At 41.2% G+C, this 24,069-nt stretch overlaps 1 pseudogene; it reads left to right on the forward strand.

Moving 5' to 3' along the window:
• The window catches only part of LOC115107334 (SLAIN motif-containing protein 1-like), a 41,716-nt pseudogene extending 25,263 nt beyond the window's left edge, over window positions 1–16,453 (forward strand).
• Window positions 16,454–24,069: the final 7,616 nt, after the last annotated feature.

A 24,069-nucleotide genomic window follows, 5' to 3' on the forward strand; every position in this document is an offset into this window, starting at 1 on the left:
ACAAAATATTGCGCTTAAAACGGGCACGTCTTTTTATCCAAAAATGAAATACTGCCCCTAGAGTACTAACAGGTTAACACAATGTTTATCTTTCATTTGCTGTATTGGACTTGTTTATGTGGGAAAGTTACATATTTCTAAAATAAAATTAGAATTTTGCACGCTGAATTTCGCACGCAGCGGAATGTTGTCGAGGGGTTCTGCTAGCCTGCGCTAGAAAGGTTAAATCAATGTTCGCATGGTATTTCACAGTAAACTTTTATTTTGGATCAATGGTTGTATGGTGAAAGATGTCTCCAAACCAAATGAATGCACAATAAAAAGATTTAGAATATTAGACTTGCTGCATTACAAGTGTTAACAGTTTGAGGTTTATTACTAAGAATTTTGAAAATTCAACACATACTTGTGAAAATAGCAACAAGCGATTGAAAAATTCTTCAATCTACCTGCTACTGAAACAGAGTGGTTCACTAATACTGCATCAGACAGCACGTGTGCTTTGCTACAGTGTGTGTAGTTTAATCTTGTTATTTTGAAGATTGTTTGGGATCAATACATTCTCTATCAGTTAGTTGGTGTGGCTCTGTCCAGTCACCTCTGCAGTGTGTCTCCAAAGGGGTGTGTATGTATGTTCAAAGTCCTTCTCTCTGCTTTCAAAGGATGGATTCAGGAAAGGTTGGCTCTCTGTCCGTACGTCATGAATACAGCTTTGTTCCTCTGGTCTCAGTTAACTGTTGTTCATATAGGTAGCTGTGAGTTGTTAGACTTCAGTTCAGCTTTTGACATTATCGATCATAGTCTGCTGCTGAAAGAATCTATGTTATGGCTTTATATCCTCTGCTATATCGTGGATTGAGAATTACCTGTCTAACCAAACACAGAGGGTGTTCTTTATTGGAAGCCACTCCAACATAGACCAGGTAGGGCATACCCCAGAGCAGCTGCTTATGCCCCTTTTTTCACTAAAGACCTGCCACTGGCACTGAGTAAAGTATTTTTGTCCATGTATGCTGATGACTCAACATTATACACATCAGCTACCACAGCAAGTGTAATCACTGCACCACTTAACAAAGAGCTACAGTCAGTTTTAGAATGGGTGGCAAGAAATAAGATAAATATTTAAAAAACAAAAAACATTGTATGAGCTAGTCTCCTAGTTGAGGAGACTAAACTGCTAGATGTAACCCTGGTCAGAACATATTGATGCAACGGTAGTTAAAATGGCAGAGAGGTCTATAATAAAGCCTTACTCTGCTTTATTGACATCGCTATCAACAAAACAAGTCCTACAGGCCCTAATTTTATCGCACCTGGACAACTGCCCAGTCATATGGTCAAGTTCCACAAAGAGTGACATAGGCAAATTACAGTTGGCCCAGACCAGAGCAGCATGGCTGGGCCTTCAGTGTACACGAAGAGCTAACATAAATAACATGCATGTCAATCTCTCCTGGATCAAAGTAGAGCAGAGATTGATTGCATCACTACTAATGTTGAAAGCAAGGAGCTGTCTGTTCAATCAACTAGCACACAGCTCAGACACCCATGCCTACCCCACAAGACATTCCACCAGGTGTCTCTTCAAAGTCCCCAGGTCCAGAACAGAACTCTGGGAAACGCACAGTACTACATAGTGCCATGACTACATGGAACTCTATTCCACATCAAGTAACACAAGTGAGTAGTAAAATCTGATTTTAAAAACGGATAACGTGGGCTGTGAAAAGACACGCTCATGCATACGCAACACACACTACCACACGCACGCTACACACACATACATTGTAATTTTGTAACATTGTTGTATTGTGGTATTATACATTTTGTATTGTAGATATGTAGTTGTAGAGTAGTGGTGTAATAATGTGTTGTGTGAAAAAAATATTTGCCTTAATCTGGTTTGGACCCCAAGAAGACAAAAGCGAATTGCTAATTTTACCCAGTAGTGGTAAGGCTAATTGTGTGTGAAGTACGCTAAATGCTAATGCACTGCTCTCTCTCTCCCTGTCAGGTGCCTTGCTGCTTACCAATAACTGGGGTTGCGTAGGAAATGGCACCCTATTCCCTATACAGTCTACTTCATTATGCTCAAAAACAGTGTACTATATAGGGAAAAGGGTGTCTGTATGTGCACACAGAGCCTCCACACGTTTTCATATCTATTAATCACTATGTGTTCCAGCCAGTACACTAGGGATGTTGAAGGGAGTACATTTCGTTTTTTTGCTGTGGATTTTACATGGTTCAATCCCTAATTATTCCCCCTAAATATCCATGAACCAACAAGCTGCAGCTGCAAAGCTCATCTGGTTGTTAAAGCCCTCCCTGTCCAAGCAGAGATTTTACACAATAGTTTTTACAATCTGAAATAGTGTTTTTCAATCACTTTAGCACAATTTTCAGATATTTTCAAATCTCTTTGTACAAAACTCAAAACCGATAACACTTGTAATGACCACTGTCTTGCATGTATGCTCATAATCTTTGATTGAGCTTTCATTGGAGTTGAACAACACTTTGTGAAATACAGTACCTTGACAACATTTTGTTTAGCCACCAATACATCAGATAATGATAGACTCACCGTTTACTTTAACATTTAAATCAATAGTAAAAAATTAAATATATAATTTTTTAAAACGGTAATTTTTTAAGTGAAGAGGAATAGTAGATGGAAAATATCATTTTCCATACAGTATTTGGCTATAACTAGATTATTTTAAAATGTTTTATTAAATATGTCAGTCTTAAGAGTTCCACTATCCTCACACAGTACATTCATAGAATAAAAAAATCATAAATTGTACAAAATCACCTTTTCTATGTGACTTGTCAACTGATACTGTATCACTTCTCTCTACTTGACAAAATGTATCAGTTTTATGTTTTGATGAGTAGAATATTATACAATCCAGGTTTTTCAGATGCATTGTGCAGTACACTGTAATTCCAAATAGTTGCACATAGAGTGACTATATTCACTTTGTCCTATGGAACATAAAGGATGATAATGTAGTATTTACAGCCACATCCATGTATGATTTGACCTCCCAACATAAATTGATGTCAATTGATACATTTATGATGTAAAAATATATAATAAAAAAACTAGACACTTTAAGATTAAAACATGTCAAAAGTATTATGAATACGCATTTTGCAGAATACTTGAAAAGGGTGATTTGGTGCAGTGAACAAGTGACTTTGTGAATTGGTTTGTTGTGCTCAGTCATTTGAAAATGTGCTCAGATTGTATGTGTGTGTGTGTGTTCTTTTTTGTCAGTCTAAGTATTTCAATCTAACCTCCATGTGCTCTTCTCCCCAGGCAAGTGGAGGAGAAACATCAGCAACTCGGGTCTGGTGTCCTCTGTCCGTCCTTACAGCTCCATCACAGAGTGGATCTCTCCCCTTAGCTGCCCCATCCTGCCTTACACTAAACCTGCTGTGCTAACCACAGAGTCCACAGGTAACATATCCTGCACTGCGTGGCCAGCACTATCAAAGCCTACAACATGAACTGACACACTTAATTTTCTCACCACTATCCAACCAGAATAGACAGAGTGGTGAACATTTGATTGATAGTTTGTCCATAAATGTGTATTTTATTTATCTCATATAGTTCTAATTACCTTATTCACACCTTACAGTAAGTCACTTGCTCGTGCATGACTCACTCATTCACTCACTCACTCATGGTGTGAACTCACACTGCTAAAATGCTCGACCACTGCTACTCCCCCTTCCAGGATGCCTACAAGGCCCTTCCCCGCTCTCCCTTTGGCAAATCAGCTCATAACTACATTTTGCTCCTCCCTTCCTATAGGAAGAAACTCAAACAGGGTGTCATGTGTGCTCCCTCTCCGTCCTCTAGGCCACCAGTCTGCTCGTCATGGCCCACACCTGTCACCATCTTAAGTGTGATTGTGCATTATGACACTCACCTGAACTCCATTACCTCCTTGATTACCTGCCCTATATTTGTCACTCCAGTCATCATTGTATGTGTATGTGTATCTGTATCTGTTTCATGTCGGTGCGCTGTTTGTTTAATTAATTAATTAAATGTTTTCACTCCCTGAACTTGCTTCCCGACTTGCAGCATACACCATTACACAGGAAGTACCCATGCTAAGGTCTATTCAACATGTTCTGGGTAGCCTCTGAAAATAACATTGATGTATACACAGACACGGTGACTGAGTTCATCAAGAAGTGTATAGGGGATGTAGTTCCCACTGGGACTGTTAAAACCTATCCAAACCAGAAACCGTGCATAGATGGTAGCATTCGCACAAAACTGAAAGCGCGAACCACCTTCGCCAGCTTTGAGGATAACACAGTGCAACGGATGCGGATCGCTCCCAAGGACTGTGGGCTCTTGTTCTCCGTGGCCAACGTGAGTAAGACTTTTAAGCGTGTTAACCCTAGCAAGGCTGCAGGCCTAGACGGCATCACTAGCTACGTACTCAGAGCATGCGCAGACCAGCTTGCTGGAGTGTTTACGGACATATTTAATCTTTTGTTATCCCAGTCTGCTGTCCCCACTTGCTTCAAGATGTCCACCATTGTTCATGTTCCCAAGAAAGCAAAGGTAACTGAACTAAATTACTATTGCCCTGTAGCACTCACTTCTGTTATCATGGAGTGCTTTGAGAGGCTAGGTAAGGATCATATCACCTTTCCTGACACCCTAGACCCACTTCAATATGCATAATGCCCAATAGATCCACAAACGATGCAATCGCCATCGCACTGCTCTATCCCATCTGGACAAGAGGAATCGCTATGTAAGAATGCTATTCATTGACTATAGCTCAGCCTTCAACACCATAGTACCCTCCAAGCTCATCATTAAGGTTGGGACCCTGGGTCTGAACCCCGCCCTGTGCAACTGGGTCCTGGGCTGCCACCAGGTGGTAAAAGTAGGAAAAAACACCTCCACTTCACTGATCCTCAACACAGGGGCCCACAAGGTTGTGTGCTCAGCCCCCTCTTGTACTCCCTGTTCACCCATGACTGCGTTGCTACGCACGCCTCCAACTCAATCATAAAGTTTGCAGACGACACAACAGTAGTAGGCCTAATTACCAACAATGACCAGACAGCCTACAGGGAGGAGGTGAAGGCCCTGGAGGAGTGGTGCCAGGAAAATAACCTCTCCCTCAAAGTCATCAAAATGAAGGAGCTGTATTGGACTTCAGGAAACACAGTGGAGAAGGTGAAAAGCTTCAAGTTCCTCGGCGTACACATCACGGACAATCTGAAAGGGTCCCCCCACACAGAAAGAGTGGAGTAGATGGCGCAACAGCACCTTTTCAATCTCAGGAGGCTGAAGAAATTTGTCTGGCCCATTAGACCCTCACAAATTTTTACAGATGCATAATTGGGAGCATCTTGTCAAGCAGTATAACGGCCTGGTACGGCAACTGCACCGCCAGCAACCACAGGGCTCTCCAGAGGGTGGTGTGCTTTGCCCAACGCATCACCGGGGGCACACTGCCTGCCCTCCAGGACACCTACAGCACCTGATGTTACAGGAAGGCCAAAAAGACTGAGACTGAAAAACAGCTTCTATCGCAAGGCCATCAGACTGTTAAATAGCCATCACTAGCTGGATACCACCCGGTTACTCAACCCTGCACCTTAGAGGCTGCTGCCCTATATACCCAGACATGGACTCACTGGTCACTTTAAAAATGGAACACTAGTCACTTTAATAATGCTAAATACTGCTTTACTCATTTCATATGTATTGGAGCAGTGGCTTCTTCCTTGCTGAGCGGTATAGGACCGTTTTACTGTGGATATAGATACTTTTGTACCTGTTTCCTCCAGCATCTTCACAAGGTCCTTTGCTGTTGTTCTGGGATTGATTTGCACTTTTCACACCATTTTCCGCACTTTGTCTCTCTAGGAGACAGAACGTGTCTCCTTACTGAGCGGTATGACGACTGCGTGGTCCCATGGTGTTTATACTTGCGTACTATTGTTTGTACAGATGAACGTGGTACCTTATGGCATTTGGAAATTGCTCCCAAGGGTGAACCAGACTTGTGGAGGTCTACAATTTTTTTTCTGAGGTCTTGGCTGATTTATTTTGATTTTCCCATGTCAAGCAAAGAGGCACTGAGGCACTGGTAGGCCTTGACATACATACACAGGTACACCTCCAATTGACTCAAATGATGTCAATTAGCCTTTCAGAAGCTTTTAAAGCCATGACATAATTTTCTGGAATTTTCCAAGCTGTTTAAAGGCACAGTCAACTTAGTGTATGTAAACTCTGACCCACTGGAATTGTGATACAGTGAATTATAAGTAAAATAATCTGTCTGTAATACCTGTCTGTAAACAAAGTAGTTGTCTTAACCGACTTGCCAAAACTATAGTTTGTGGAATGGTTGAAAAACAAGTTTTAATGACTCCAACCTAAGTGTATGTAAACTTCCAACTTCAACTGTATGTGTTTGTGTTACCAATATAATTTCATTTGATTTGAAGTCAAGGTAAGCTTTTGGTTTTACAATTTTTTTGACACCGGGGACAGCCGGTGTAAGTGCTAAAGTTCTTACTCATTGTACACTATAACGTTACTGCATGAATGTAGCGGGTTTACTAACGTGTTCTATTAGCTATGTTGAGTATAATATTACTTTAGCCAATATGGCAACAACGATGTGGGCTGGGTGTAGCGGTATTGATATGGTTTGGCTTGGAAAGTTTTTTTGCCTGGTCACATACAGCTGATGTGTTGTGCATTGAAGTTCACAAGTGAAGGGAAAAGGTGAGAGGAGGAGAGCGTATAGATGTGAGAAGGAATACAACGTGGCTGCTATGAAAGTTAACTGTGTTAAACGGAATGAAACAATGAAACAGGGTTACATTTGTCCAATAGAATCTCTCGTTTGAAACTGTCGGACTAATGATTACACCCTAGATCAGCTAGATGCATGGAAGAGTGTGCAAGGCTGTATTGAATGTGTCACTGTCTGTCGCCTCAAATTTTCCCTTGACCTGTGTGCACCTACGTTGTAAACTTTCAGTCATAGGTCTAGGTTGTAGCAATCTCATGATGGGTATAGGGAAAATTTGAGTATCATGTAGCCTGAACATATCGCTGTTACATTGAACTGGGTGAATGGAATATGTTGTAATAGAAATAAGGCCATGCTCATGAAGGAAAAAATAATCTGTTGTATGTGTAAGAAATTCAGTGACCGCATATGACTCTAGGACTGTTAATCATCCATATTTCATTTTACAAGTCTGGGACTTATCATAAAATAATTTAAAGTATATTAAACTTATGATTTACAAATTATGATCCCTGGCTTGAACCCTTCAGAATGTATTCACACCCCTCAACATTTTTCACATTTTGTTATGTTACAGAGTTGATTTAATTGTCATTTTTTGTTAACGATTTACACAAAATACTCTAATGTCAAATTTTTTTATTAATGGAAAATGAAACGCTAATATAGTTTGATTAGATAAGTATTCAACCCTGTGAGTCAATATGTTAAAATCAGCAGCTATTACAGCTGCGAGTCTTTCTGGGTAAGTCACTAAGAGCTTTGCACACCTGGATTGTAAAATATTTGCCCATTAATCTTTTAAAAATGATTCAGCTCAGTCAAGTTGTTGTTGATCATTGCTAGACACCTTTTTCAAGGCTGTCCATAGATTTTCAAGCCGATTTAAGTCAAAACTGTAACTAGGGCACTCAGGAACTTTCTATAACATCTTGGTAAGCAACTCCAGTGTATATTGGGCCTTGTGCTTTAGGTAATTGTCCTGCTGAAAGGTGAATTTGTTTTATGATTAGTGGTACTCACTGATGTGTTGTCTGTTGGAAACATACGTTTTCTTCTTGTTAGGTGCCTCATAAGAAGAGGTAGGTGCAGGAGTCAGGAGCAGGAGAGCAAGGAAGTCCCAGTGGCACAGTCGTTTATTATAAAGTCCCAAAACAACAACAGCAGGTGGGGAAACACACCCCAACGAAGTCGCCACACATAGGGAAGAATCATGAAACACATGGAGGAGAAACCTCTACTCCTAATACAATACAAACAATACAACGACTGTGAGAAAAAAAAACCTGTGGCGCAAAACAGGCACCCCTAACAGAGCAAACACAGCAAATAATCCCGCACAAAGACTATCAGGCAGCGGAGGTTAATAAACCCACCGAAATTAACTAATAGGACACAGGTGTAAACAAAACAAAACAGACAGACACAAACGAAAAGGAAAAATGGATCGGTGGCAACTAGTAGGTCGGTGACGACGACCGCCGAGCACCACCCGAACAGGGAGAGGAGCCACCTTCGGTAGAAGTCGTGCTTAGCTCTATTCCTTTTATAATTAAAAACTCCCTAGTCCTTGCCGATGACTAGCATACCCATAACATGATGTAGCCACCACCATGCTTCAAAATATGAAGAGTGGAACTCAGTGATGTGTTCTGTTTGATTTGCCCCAAACATAACATAACAAAAAGTTAATTTCTTTGGCAGTTTTTTTGCAGCATTATTTTTATTCTGTACTGGCGTCCTTCTTTTCACTATTTCATTTATGTTAGTAGTGTTGAGTAACTACAATATTGTTGATCCATCCTCATTTATGTCCTATCACAGTAATTAAACTCTAACTGTTTTAAAATCACCGTTGGCCTCATGGTGAAATCCCTGAGCGGTTTCCTTCCTCTCTGGCAACTGAGTTAGGAAGGCTTCCTGTGTCTTTGTAGTGACTGTGTGTATTGAGACACAATTCAAAGTGTAATTAATAACTGCACCATGCTCAATTGGATATTCAATGTCCGTTTTTGTTTTGTTTTTCCCGTCTACCAGTAGGTGCCCTTTGTGAATCATTGGAAAACTGAGGGACCTTACAGATAATTGTATGTGTTGGGTACAGAGATGGGGAAGTAAATAATCAAGTCAAACACTATTATTGCACAGAGTGAGTCCATGCAACTTGTGACTTGTTAAGCATATTTTTACTCCTGAACTTATTTAGACTTGCCAAAACAAAGGGGTTGAATACTTATTGACTCAAACCATTTCAACTTTTCATTTCTTATTAATTTGTAAACACTTTGTCATTATGGGATATTGTGTGTAGATCAGTGACACAAAATCCAATTTAATAAATGTTTTATTTAGGCTATAACACAACAAAATGTGGAAAAAGTCAAGGGTGTGAATACTTTCCGAAGGCAGTGTATTTTTGAGAGGGTTAGATTGCTGTCAGCAAAATAGTAATAGTTCCACCTTGACCTTTGATGCTGGCTAGGTATACTTTTTTTCTTTCAATACTTTTAAATCTATATAATGTGCCTAAGGACTACGGGCTAGGGGTTGATTTGGGATAGTGTCAAGGCTTTCTATGGCTCTCCCTCTCTATTTTGAACCCATTTCCTCTTTCTTTTTTCCAGCTCCTTTCTCTGCATCCTGCCATCCCTTGCTCCAGCAGCAGACTCTCCCAGGGAGGGGCTCCTGCAGCCTTAACTCGGTTTACCACAGTAAGACTCATCACTGTTATGAAGCATGATGTACCATTGCTGAGTTAAAAGAGGTGAAGACCCATAATTCCATGAGTGATCATGTTGTCCTTGAAAGTAATAACACACTGAAATATGTTAATTCACCAACAGTACTGCAGCATCCTCACTCCACAGCAATATCAAATATATCACACTATTCCAAAAAGATTTGTATTCACCTCATATTTTTATACACATCTTCTTGCACTGAACTATTGTGTTCAGTACACTACAGAAAAAGGAAAGGAGTTGCAGTAAATTCATATATTAGCTTTAGCAACACATTACTTTACCATACATTACCATCTGAAGCTGTGGAAGACCATCATCCAACCTCCAGAACCCTATATATTTTATTTTATTTTATAGCATCTTTGAGATACTTATTTGAATGAAAAGCACTATATAAAATAAATATATTATTATTCATTACCGTACATTAGCATACATTACCGTGTCCTCTGTAGTTGCAGGTGTGAGTCGGCAGCATGCTGCGGTCAGCCCCCAGTCTTCCATGAATAGTGAGGTAGGCACTTCAGAGCTGGAGGATGACACTATATCTATGGGCTATAAACTACAGGACATGACAGACGTACAGGTCATGGCTCGACTGCAGGAGGAGAGTGAGTAGATTACACTCTACTGCTTTTGTAATGATAAATATCTTCATCAGTTGGGAATTGTACAAGTAGAAATTAACAATAAACTCAATAACATTTTGTTTTGGATACACCTTATAAACACGCTAGATGATGTGGAAGGAACATATGTAGCTGTATATGCTAACAATATATTTTGTTCATTGTTCTACCATGAAGCATAAATGTGACCGACCGGCTTGATTTGGTCTTATGTAACAACATTTAAAATGTTTTTTTTTACATGGGATAAAAGTAGAAACTCAGAGCTAGAAAATTGTATATCATACACTACAGTTGAGGAACAATGGGAAAGTAATTCTGCTTTGAAAGTTGATACATTTGCAACCCCACTTTTGAAAAAATGTCCCTTGAATGTTTTGGTACACCTACTGGAGAGCTCTTCTTTGGCTACACCCATTCAGCATCATTCACACCCTAAGCCCCACCCATCTATTTAAGAATTCACATGTGAGGCCATGTGCTAAACAGAGAGAGTATGGTAGTGTATGTTTGTATACAGTTGTTGCATCATGAGCATTCTATTGTCGCCCGACATCAAACTTATCGTTGTCGTTATGAAAAAGTATAAACACAAAAACGACAGGCTGCATGACATCAGCAGCCTGGTTAAAAATGAATTTAGTGTATGTCAATCTAGCATACCATGCAACTAAAATCAACTTTCTAAACAATGTTTTTGTTCCTCTCTAGCTTTTTAGCTAGCTAACGTTAAGTTAGCTGGCTAGCCAGTTCCAATAATGACCATATAATAAATAGTGCATTCGGAAAGTATTCAGACCCTTTTACTTTTTTTCTTATCAATCTACACACAATACCCCATAATGACAAAGTAAAAGCTGTTGTTTAGAAACTTTTTCTAGTGTATTAAAAATAAAAAACTGATATCATAATTACACAAGTATTCAGACTTTACTCAGTACTTTGTTGAAGCAGCTTTGGCAGCGATTACAGCCTTGAGTCTTCTTGGGTATGACGCTACAAGCTTGGCACACCTGTATTTGGGGAGTTTCTTCCATTTTTTTCCTGCAGATCCTCTCAAGCTCTGTCAGGATGGATGGGGAACGTCGCGGCACAGCTTTTTTCAGGTCTCTCCAGAGATGTTTGATCGGGCTCTGGCTGGGCCAGAGGACATTCAGAGACTTGTCCCGAAGCAACTCCTGCATTGTCTTGGCTGTGTGTTTAAGGTCATTGTCATGTTTGAAGGTGAACCTTTGCCCCAGTCTGAGGTCCTGAGCGCTCTAGAGCAGGTTTTCTTCAAGGATCTCTCTGTACTTTGCTCTGTTCATCTTTCCCTCGATCCTGACTAGTCTCCCAGTTCCTGCCGCTGTAAAACATCCCCACAGCACGATGCTGCCAACACCATGCTTCAACGTAGGGATGGTGTCGGGTTTCCTCCAGACGTGACACTTGGCATTCAGGCCAAAGAGTTCAATGTTGGTTTCATCAGACCAGAGAATCTTGTTTCTGTTAATTGAATGATTAGAATATTCCACCCTGAAACCATATAATTGTATGGAATTGATTAGATTGTATAAAATTATAATCAATAAATGTGTAGTTCTAGTCAGAATTAGGGTAAAACAATATAGCTAATGTTTGTCTTTGTAGTGTCTTAAAAACCAGGCTGTCTGAGCAGGATTCAGTGCCGACCTTGGCTGGGGGCCACTGAGAGTACTTCTCAGGGTCTCCCTATCTTGAGGGAGGACGGGGAGTGATTCCCACAGCCACCCCTAATCTTTGTCGGCTGGGTAGTGGGATAGTATGTGTGTAGGATATCTACTGTTTTTGTGGAAGTATGTGCGCAGCTATAAAATGGATGTCCTTCTATTCTTGACTTTAAAACGTTCTCTGAATAAACTGTGCTAACCTTTTGCATAAGCTGAGTCTTTGACTAATTATTATTATACCCATGGTCTTACAAACCACAGGGATTTATCAGAGCTATTGATTGTTAGGTATTATCATTGGGATTGAAAATTCTCATGACAGTTTCACATGGTCTGAGAGTCATTTATGTGTCTTTTGGCAAACTCCAAGCGGGCTGTCATGTGCCTTTTACTGAGGAGTGACTTCCGTCTGGCCACTCTACCATAAAGGCCTGATTGGCGGAGTGCTGTAGAGATGGTTGTCCTTCTGGAAGGTTCTCTCATCTCCACAGAGGAACTCTGGAGCTCTTTCCGGGTGACCATCGGTTTCTTGGTCACCTCCCTGACCAAGGCCCTTCTCCCCCGATTGCTCAGTTTAAGTGGGCGGCCAGCTCTAGACAGAGTCTTGGTGATTTCAAACTTCAATTTAAGAATGATGGAGGCCACTGGGTTCTTGGGGACCTTCATTGCTGCAGAATGTTTTTTGTACCCTTCCCCAGATTTTGTACCTCGACACAATCGTGTCCTGGAGCTCTACGGACAATTCCTTCGACCTCATGGCTTGGTTTTTACTCTGACATGCACTGTTGACCGTATGACCTTATATAGACAGGTGTCTGCCTTTCCAAATCATGTCCAATCAATTGAATTTACCACAGTGTAGACTCCAATCAAGTTGTAGAAACATCTCAAGGATGATCAATGGAAACAGGATGCACCTGAGCTCAATTTCTAGTCTCATAGCAAACAGTCTGAATACTTATGTAAATAAATTGTGGAATAAAATAAACCAATTGTGGAAAAAGTCAAGCAGTCTGAATACTTTCCGAAATGCACTGTAGCTGACAGCGTCTTAACTTTAGCTAATTTGTATGAATTATTACAGGAAAATAAACTCACAACAAGGTCATTATTTACAAGTTAATGGTGAGCTAATTACAAAAAATAGCTTAAGGTTGTGAGTGTGATGAGATAAAAGCAAGGCATTCTACCAGAGAATTTTAGAACTTGGACACTGTCTCATTGGCCTAACGCAGGGGTCCCCAACCATGTTCCTGGAGAGCTACCATCCAGTAGGTTTCTGCTCCAACCCCAGTTGTAACTAACCTGGTTCAGCTTATCAACCTGGTAATTATTAGAATCAGGTGTGCTAGGTAATGGTTGGAGTGAAAACCTACAGGACGGTAGCTCTTCAGGAAGAGGGTTGGAGAGCCCTGGCCTAACGTTATATCCTAATTTGACTTTGGTGCAGGTCATGTTGTTCTTCACATTACAGTCTATGGTAAACACACATTATATCAACTAAAATTAATGTTTATTTGTCACATGCACAGGATACAGAATGTGTAAGCGGTACAGCGAAATGGTTACTTGCATAGTGAAGTCTTTTGTTTAGACATGTAGCTAGATAAACAATTAACCATAATCCCAAATCTTAAAATTACTACCCTGCATGAATCTATAGGTAGCGAAAGCTAACCAACAAGATTCAATGTTAACTAGCTAGCTAACATTAGGCTATAACTAGCAATGCAACTGGATCGGCGTTGCAAATAATATTACCACACAGAGTAATCCGGAGACAGGCGTTCTCTTTTTGACTCCCTCCGCATATTTGCAATCAAACGCCTTAGCTATCATACACTGCTTCCAACGGGCATTCAACTGATTTCAAAACTCTCTCTGCCAGAAAGTGGAGAGTATTAGCAACAGTTTCGCAGTTCTTCTTGATATCTTTCAAAAAGAGCTGCGTTAGAAAGGATTTCCTACACATACTGACCAGAAGCGTGCTACATGACAGACCAATCCGAACTCATCTCTCGGCATGTCCGGCTAATCCATTATCTCAGCAAATCGTGGCTAGAGGGAAGGTTCCTAACGTTTTCCATGGCTAAATCATCTAGGCTCATCATTTAACAAATGTATTCATATTTACAGATGGCATACATGTTTGTTATCAAGGAACATGAAAGTGAAAATAAAGAAAACCCTTGAATGAGTAGGTGTGTCCAAAGTTTTGGGTGGTACTGTATGTCTCCCTTCACCAGGCCTGCGTCAGGAGTACGCCACTACTTCTTCTTCGATCACGGCCAGCCGTCGCAGCTCCAGCTTCTCACTCCGGTGCAGCGAGATGAACCTGGACGAGGAAGAGGAGGATGAGGAGGGCTACAACCAGCTCCCTCCGCCCCAGCCTCGGCTGCTCAGGACTGGGTCCATGCAGTGGGGCAGCCTGTCTCACTCACACACCTTCTCCAGTATCTCCAGTATCAGGGAGTGCAGCAGGCGCAGCACCTCCACCCCTCAGTACTCCCTCAGTGGGTTGTCCCAGTACCAGCAGCAATTCTCCGGACCCTCCAGACTCATCGTGGACACATATGGATACAGGTCCAGCACAGGTCAGTCTAGAGCTGGGGTGTTCCATCCTAGTAGACCCACAGGGTATGCAGGCTTTTGTTCTGGCCCAATACTAACACATCTAATTCAACTTATCAGCTGATCATCAGGCCTTGGGTAGTTGAATTGTGTTGGTACTGAGCTGGAATTAAAGCCTGCATACCCTGTTGATCTCCAGGACCAGGACTGAAGAACATTGGCCTAAACACAGAGTAATACGTTTCATGCATGTCTTCCCGGTTTGATTGCAATGGATTTTTAACTTCCCTCTTTTGACTGTGGACATTTGATTGTGTCTCCATGGTAATGTAGACAAGCTGCGGAGAAGCATGCCCAACCTGATCCGAGCTCCCAGCACGCATTGCGATCCCAGGGTTGTTCCAAGCCTGGTGTCTCCTGTCAATCACACATCTGGCCCCTCCTCCCTGCCAGTAACCATGCGGAACAGCCAAAGCTTCGACTCGTCCAATGGGCTCGCACGACTTCAGTCCTCCAGTAAGATCCCTCCCATTTTGGTTTACCATCAGTTGTGTCAGTACAGGAATCCTGCACACTGTCTTGCCCTTTATTTTGATTTATTGTTTTCCTCCTCCTCTTACAGAGTTTTTATTTTTTTGATACGTGTTATGTATAAAATATGTTGATTCTTTACACAATGACTTAACAGAAAAGGAACCAGTATCACCTGTTTATGTAAGCCTATTTAATTTAAGCCATTGCACCCCACATTCTTGGGTTAGAATAGTTTGATGACTGACTAACCCTTCTTTCCTTTTCCTCTGCCTTCAGTTCCCTCCACCGCCCAGCTCAGCCAGAGATTCCAGAGTGTGGGAAACTTCCACACAACCCCCAGACACCCTGTCAAGGCCACAGCCTATGTCAGCCCCACGGTCCAACAGGGTCCCTTCTCCTCCTCCAACACCCTCCCTACCTCTGCCATTCTTCACAACATCCCCAGCAGTGCACCCAAGTCCCTCAAAGTCACCATCCCCAGTGGTGTCCCCCAGCCCTCCTCCATCCCCGTAGTGCCTTACCACGACCCGCCTCTTTCACAGGGACCGGTGGCACCCCCCGCCCCAGCAAGATTGCCCAGCCCACACACAGGTAAATAGGGTCATTCGGACTAAGGGTGAAAAGATGCCTGTCTATTTTACTTTCCAAATTAACATTAGCGTGCTATAAAAAATATGATTATAGATTATCTACTGTATGTTATCCATGATATTATATAATATTACCTTTAGCTGATTATTGTAGCCTCAAGAATGTGAGTACATTATCGAGGGTCATGTTAAATAGAAAAGTATGAGAGGAAAAGCAGTATTTCTATAAAATGTTGTTGTTGTTACACTTTATATGAAGGGTACCTACATAAGAACTTCATAATCAATACAAAACACGTTCATTAGCAGTGCAACATATCCTCATACGATTGGGTCTAAATGTATAACTCAACTCTCCCATTTCATTCTGAGTGATTTATCTTTGAATCTCTCTCTATATAAATATATCTCCCTCCCTCCCTATCTCTCACTCTCTCTCTCTCGACCCCTCTCACTTTCTTGCAGTCTATTGACCCCCCCAAAGAGCCTGGCTGCGCTAAGCGCCCTGAGAGACGGCAGCTGGAAGGATGGCTGCTACTGAACCCGGGATGTTGTATAACACCTCATCATTTATTGGGTTACTGTAAGATCTCTATGTTCTGAACCAAGGCCTGAGGCCATGGATCATTCATATGGGCCATTCGAGTCGCAGCTTGAAGGGATACAGTGCATTTACACCCTTGACCTTCTCCACATTTTGTTGTGTTACAGCCTGAATTTAAAATGGATTGACATTTGATTTCTTTTGTCACTGGCCCATAATGTCAAAGTGGAAATATGTTTTAACATTTATTTTTACAAATAAATGAAAAGCTGAAATGTCTGTAGCCAATAACTATTCAACCCTTTGTTATGGCAAGACTAAATACGTCATATGGACTCCCTCTGTCTGCAATAATATTGTTTAACATTATTTTTGAATGACTACCTCATCTCTGTACCCCACACATTCAATAATCTGTAAGGTCCCTCAGTCAATCAATGGTGACTTTAAAAGAGTTACTGAGTTAAATGGCTGTGATAGGATAAAACTGAGGATGGATAGTCACTCCACAATACTAACCTAATTGACAGAGCAAAAAGAAGGAAGCCTGTACAGAATTAAAACAATTCCAAAACATGCATCCTGTTTGCAATAAAGCACACAAGTAATACTGCAAAAAATGTGGCAAAGCAATTAACTTTTGGTCCTGAATACAAAGTGTTATGTTTGGGTCATATCCAATATAACACATTACTGAGTACCACTCTCCATATTTTCAAGCATAGTGGTGGCTGCATCATGTTATGGGTATGCTTGTAATAGTTAAGGACTGGGGAGTTTTTCAGGATAGAAAAAAATGGAATGGAGGAGGAAACCCTGTTTCAGTCTGCTCTCCACCAGACACTGCGAGATGAATTCACCTTTCAGCAGGACAATAACCTAAAACACAAGAAGACAGTGAATTTCCTGAGTGGCCGAGTTACAGTTTTGACTTAAATCTACCTGAAAATCTCTGTCAAACCAATTTGACAGAGCTTGAAGAATTGAAAATAATAATAGGCAAATGTTGCACAATCCAGGTGTGGAAAGCGCTTAGAGACTTACCCAGAAAGACTCACAGCTGTAATCACTGCCAAAGATGCTTCTATAAAGTGTTGACTCAGGGGTGTAAATGAGATATCTGTATTTCATTTTCAATACATTTGCAAAAATGTCTAAAAACATGTTTTCACTTTGTCATTATGGGGTATTGTGTGTAGTTGCGTAAGGATAAAATATAAAGGGTATGAATATTTTCGGAAGGCACTTTAATTTGAGTTTTCCCTGATGTTCGTAGAGATTGCATTCACAGCACACTCAAAAATGCTATCTATAGTAGAACCTGTGCCCATAGAATAACCCTTTGAAGAACCCTTTTCTTGTTCCAGGTAGAACCCTCTGTGGAAAGGGTTCTACCTGGAACCAAAAAGGGTTCTGCTATGGGGACAGAGAGTAAACGTAAATTACCTTTAAAAGTCAAGTCAATGTGTCGATAATGCACATTTCATTGAATCCCGGCCTTGGAATCATTGTTCTAGAAAACTGAGACTATTCTTGAGGACTGAGGAGAGATCGAAACAGCAGAATCTAATCTACCTGTTGGGTAATAGACCGTTCAAGAGGATAAAAGTGGAAGACACTTTTACAAGAGGGCAATATGGTGATAATCAATGATCTTCATTGACCAATGGTATTTCCTGGTCTGAGTTGGCAGTATTAGTTGCAATAGATAGAGCCACAAAACTCTCATTCATGTGATTGAATCCATCTCCAGCCAAAATGTCAGCAAGGCCAGTATTCTTATATTGGTTTTTAGTCCTGGTCGGATACAAGCAAGAACTTTGGAGCAAACATTCCTCAGGTGATATGAAAAAATCTGAGAAGGGGTGCCAAAAAGCTATCCTATTATGTGCCATAGGGTGATATTTATGTGCAGTCCACCAAACATTGCTCTTCATAAGCCTTTTGAACAAACTTTGCTCATCAAAGGCCATCAAAGACTTTTGGCCAGAAGTGAGATGTTGTGTGATCTGCTTTTGGATTTCCATGCCATGTTTGACCATGGTGAAACTTGATGCTTCATAATGGCTGCCATATTAGATTCACAGGAATATTGGGTTTGGGGAAAAATCCCGGGTGGCCTAAAAGCATAATTACAAAAGTAGGGGCTAGACAAGCATTATCTACTGAGAAACCTTTGATGGGACAAAGTACCATTGTTTCTGTGACTGGGCCCTGTCTACTATGTTAGAGTAGACCAGTTTAAGGTAATACTTAGGGTAAATTACACATGTTCTCAATCAATTAGCTACACATTGTATGTTCTCAGTAGATAAGTAAGGTACATAATGTATACATCATCTAAGGTGTGTGTGCAATTAAGTTTGATAACATTGCCCTTTAAATACATCTCTAAGGTTATTAATGTAGTAGTTCACCAAAATGGGGCTGGTTTATGTAAAAAAAAAAAAAGGATTATGTAAGAAAAATAACAAAATACCATTCCCACATTTTTGGGCACCCCTTCTAATAGAAATGTATACATCCCAAAGAGCATCTCTACCAAATCTAGACATTTGTATTCGATACGTCACAATTAAACAAAAACAAAATCTTTGACGCTAAGGCCCATGACTATTTCTATGAAATCATGGTACTATATTGAATTAGGCACAGTTCGAAATGTTAGTGAGGTGGGGTGGCTGGTACAAAATAGGTGAGGGTTGTCAAAAAAACGTTTTGTTGCTTTGGGGAGGCTTGTGTTTTTTTTATTGGGCACAGGGGAGGGTAGTGCATTTGTTCCCTGGTTTACAGTCCCCATTTTGCAGGTTTGACTTTTTCTATATACTGTAGCTACATTTCTTCATCTGCATGAGCCTCCCCTATCAAGGTGTTTTGGTACTTCCCTTATGCACTATGCTTTCTGGGCACTTACTATACCACAGGTCAATATAGTCTACCTACCCTCTATCCATAGTGACAATAGTGGTTTGTCCAGATCTGCAATAGGTTAACCTCTCTAGGATATGTGGGACACTAGCGTCCCACTTGGCCAACATCCAGTGAGATTCCAGAGCGCCAAATTCAAATACAGAAACACTCATTATACAAATTCAGAAAAGACACAACTATTTTACATAGGTTTAAAGATGAACTTCTTGTGAATCCAACCATGGTGTCAGATTTCAAAAATGCTTTACGGCGAAAGCATACCTTACAATTATTTGTGAACATAGCCCAGCAGACAAATCATTACAAACAGTAAACAGCCAAGTAGAAGAGTTACACAAGTCAGAAATTGAGATAAAATGTATCACTTACCTTTGATGATCTTCATATGATTGCACTGAAGACATGAAGACATTAATTTATTCAAATGTTCCTTTTGTTCGATAAAGTCTCTCTTTATATCCGAAAACCTCCTTTTGTTCGCGCGTTTTCTTCAGTAATCCACAGGCTTAAACGTAGTCACAACAGGCAGACAAAAAAATCCAAATTGTATCTGTAAAGTTCATAGAAACATGTCAAACGATGTTTATACTCAATCCTCAGGTTGCTTTTAACCTAAATAATCGATAATATTTCAACCGGATAATAACGTAGTCAATATAAAAGGTCAACAACGGCACTCTCTTGGTCGCGCGCATGAAAAAGCTCTGTGACACTGCAGGGTCCACTCATTCAGACTGCTCTTACTCCCTCATTTTTCAGAATACAAGCCTGAAACCATTTTTAAAGACTGTTGACATCTAGTGGAAGGCATAGGAACTGCAATTTGAGTCCTAAGTCAATGGATACTGTAATGGCATTGAATAGAAAACTATTAAAAAAAGAAATCCAACTTCCTGAATGGATTTTTCTCAGGGTTTCGCCTACCAAATCAGTTCTGTTATACTCACAGACATTATTTAAACAGTTTTGGAAACGTTAGAGTGTTTTCTATCCAAATCGACTAATTATATGCATATCCTATCTTCTGGGCCTGAGTAGAAGACAGTTTAATTTGGCACGCTTTTCATCCAAAATTCCAAATGCTGCCCCCTACCCTAGAGAAGAAAACTAGCAATCATACACTTATAAAATCATTTAAATCTGCACCAATTTTCAATATAAATCCACAGGAACATAGATAGGTAGTGGAGATGCCTGGTGCGTCATTGCGGATCAGGGCCGTGCATAGACCTTTCAGGGGCAGGTGCTCAAAATAAGCAGAGAGCAACTCCATTCCCTTCGGGAAAAAATGCAGTTTCATCAAAATTCATTACACCAAATGCATATGTAGCTAATTGTATACTTTTTTTTTAACATAGGCTCATTGATTTCTGCAAAAACACATTCACTCATCATCACAAATTGTAAGGAAGCTACACTATATATACAAAGTAATGTGGGCACCCCTTCAAATTAGTGGATTCGGCTATTTCAGCCACACCCGTTGCTTTTAGGTATAAAATTGAGCATATAGCAATCTCCATAGACAAACATTGGCAGTAGAATGGCCTTACTGAAGAGCTTAGTGACTTTCAAAGTGGCATAGTCATAGGACCTTTCCAACAAGTCAGTTCATAACATTTCTGCCCATGAGAAAAGAAAGTCCATTGGAGCGGTGGAGACATGTTCTATGGAGAGATGAATCACGCTCCGCCATCTGGTAGTCCGACGGACGAATCTGGGTTTGGCGGATACCAGAGAACACTACCTGCCCCGATGCATAGTGCCAACTGTAAAGTTTGGTGGAGGAGGAATAATGGTCTGGGGCTGTTTTTCATCTTAATGCTCCAGCATACAATGACATTCTAGACGATTCTGTGCTTCCAACTTTGTGGCAACAGTTTGGGGAAGGCCCTTCCCTGTTCAGCATGACAATGCCCCCGTGCACAAAATGAGGTCCATACAGAAATGGCTTGTTGAGATCTGTGTGGAAGAACTTGACTGGCCTGCACAAAGCCCTGACCTCAACTCCATCGAACACCTTTAGGATTAATTTATTTATAGAGCCCTTCGTACATCAGCTGATATCTCAATGTGCTGTACAGAAACCCAGCCTAAAACCTCAAACAGCAAGCAATGCAGGTGTTGAAGCACGTTGGCTAGGAAAAACTCCCTAGAAAGGCCAAAACCTAGGAAGAAACCTAGAGAGGAACCAGGCTATGAGGGGTGGCCAGTCCTCTTCTGGATCTGCCGGGTGGAGATTATAACAGAACATGGCCAAGATGTTCAAATGTTCATAAATGACCAGCATGGTCAAATATAATTATTATATAATTGTGGTCATGTAGTGTAGTTATGGTGCCTCCTAAATACGTTGACATAGGGAAAAGAGTGTAGGCTTTCAGCTTATCATTTATGTTTTATTTATTTCACCTTTATTTTGCCAGGTAAGCCAGGTAGGCCAGTTGAGAACAAGTTCTCATTTACAACTGCGACCTGGCCATGAATAAAGTAAAGCAGTTCGACACATGGAATAAACAAAACATACAGTCAATAATACAGTTGAAGAAAATGTATATACAGTGTGTGCAAATGAGGTAAGAAAAGGGAGGTAAGGAAATAAGTAGGCCATAGTGGTGAAGTAATTACAATATACCAATTAGACACTAGAGAGATTGATGTGCAGAAGATGAATGTGCAAGTAGAGATACAGGGGTGCAAAGGAGCAAGATAAATAAATAAATACAGTATGGGGATGAGGTAGTTGGATGGGCTATTTACAGATGGGCTATGTACAGGTGCAGTGATCTGTGAGCTGCTCAGACAGCTGATGCTTAAAGCTAGTGAGGGAGGTAAGAGTCTCCAGCTTCAGTGATTTTGGCAATTCATTCCAGTCATTGGCAGCAGAGAACTGGAAGGAAAGGTGGCCAAAGGAAGAATTGGCTTTGGGGGTGACCAGTGAGATATACCTGCTGGAGCGCGTGCTAAGGGTGGGTGCTGCCATGGTGACCAGTGAGCTGAGATAAGGTGGGGCCTTACCTATCAGAGACTTGTAGATGACCTGAAGCCAGTGGGTTTGGCGACGAGCATGAAGCAAGGGCCAACCAACGAGAACGTACAGGTCGCAGTGGTGGGTAGTATATGGGGCTTTGGTGACAAAACGGATGGCACTGTGATAGACTGCATCCAATTTGTTGAGTAGAGTGTTGGCGGCTATTTTGTAAATGACGTCGCCGAAGTCGAGGATCGGTAGGATGGTCAGTACAGGATGTTGGATGTTGATGATAGTTATTAGCCAGCTCGATTTCTTATACTGATTGTGATTTACCTTTCTATGTCTTTCTGCCTCTCTCTGTTGAGCGTAACAGCCAACCAGACTGAATATTGATGATAATGATAATCAAGTGTTATCAAGTGTTAATAAAATGTAATGCTGCTGTAGAAGTACTGTTAATATTGTAACTAAGTAGTTATTGGAATAAAACCACTCGGCAGGTGACCGCATTTCTTAAGCCATGCATGTATGGATACCGGTCGCTCACAATCTGTGTACTGGGCAGACTGGGAAAAAGGTGGAACCAGGTACCTGGAGCTCCATACAGGAATACCTGATGGTCAAATGCTGACCCTTCTACCCCCCGAGCAAGTTTTGAGCTGTTATCGTGACTGTTGTATATGTTCCATCTCAGGACAAGAAAAAGCTATTAACAAGCAAGAAAACCTACACCCAGAGGCTGCTTTTTTAAATTCCGCATCACTAATACACGTGATGCCCAACTTCCATCAATACGTCTCCAACACCACTAAAGTCCTAGACCACTGTTATTCTACCCACAAGCAAGCATACAAGGCTCTCCCTCATCCGCCATTCGGCAAATCAGATCATGACTTCCTGCTCCTGCTTCCTGTTTACAAGCAGAACATCAAATCTGCAATGAGATTATGCTACAGGACTGCTTTGCTAGTGCTGATTGGAATATGTTTAGAGACTTCGCCGATAGCATTGGCGAGATAACCACCTCCGTCACAGGCTTCATTAGAAAATTATTCGCCGACGTTGTCCACACGGTGAGGATTCCCAAATCAAAGCCCTGGATTAACACTGAGGTTGGTAAATACTATATACTATTATACTACTAATATACTAAAGGACAGGGCTACCACACACAGAGCTATCATAGACAACCCTGAGGCTACGGCCAAACCCCCAGGAGGTTTGGCATGGGCCCTCAAATCCTCAAAAAGTTCTACAGCTGTACCATTGAGAGCATCTTGACAGGCTGCATCACTTCCTAGTATGGCAATAGTACCGCCCTCGATCGCATGGCGCTACAGAGGGTGTTGAAGACAGCCCAGTACATCACTGGGGCTGAGCTCCCTGCCATCCAGGACATCTATATCAGGCGGTGTGGTAGGAAGGCCCGGAAAACCGTGAAAGACTCCAACCACCCAAGCCATAGACTATTCTCTCTGCTGTCGAATGGCAAGCGGTACCGGTGCATCAAGTTTGACATCAACAGGCTCTTGAAGAGCTTCGATACTCAATCAGTAAGACTGATAAATAGCTACAAAGATTATATGAGTTAACCTTGTATCTTTATTGATCTTTTATTAAAAGGTCTCTCTGCACACTCACAGGGCCCTACACACTCACACACACACACACACACACACACACACACACACACACACACACACACACACACACACACACACACACTCACACACACACACACACACACACACACACACACACACACACACACACACACACACACACACACACACACACACACACTCAGTCCATCATCTGCTCACTCACACATAATATCCACATACATTTATACAAACCCTACACACAAGCACACCCACTCACATACTGTTACTCTGTTTACCTCATTTTCTGTCACCATAACCCTGTACATATCTACCTCCATCACTCCAGTATCCCTACACATTGTATACAGTAGAAATCGGAAGTTTACATACACCTTAGCCAAATACATTTAAACTCAGTTTTTCACAATTCCTGACA

Source organism: Oncorhynchus nerka, linkage group LG3, assembly GCF_034236695.1.
Source record: "Oncorhynchus nerka isolate Pitt River linkage group LG3, Oner_Uvic_2.0, whole genome shotgun sequence".
Taxonomy (NCBI): Eukaryota; Metazoa; Chordata; class Actinopteri; order Salmoniformes; family Salmonidae; genus Oncorhynchus; species Oncorhynchus nerka.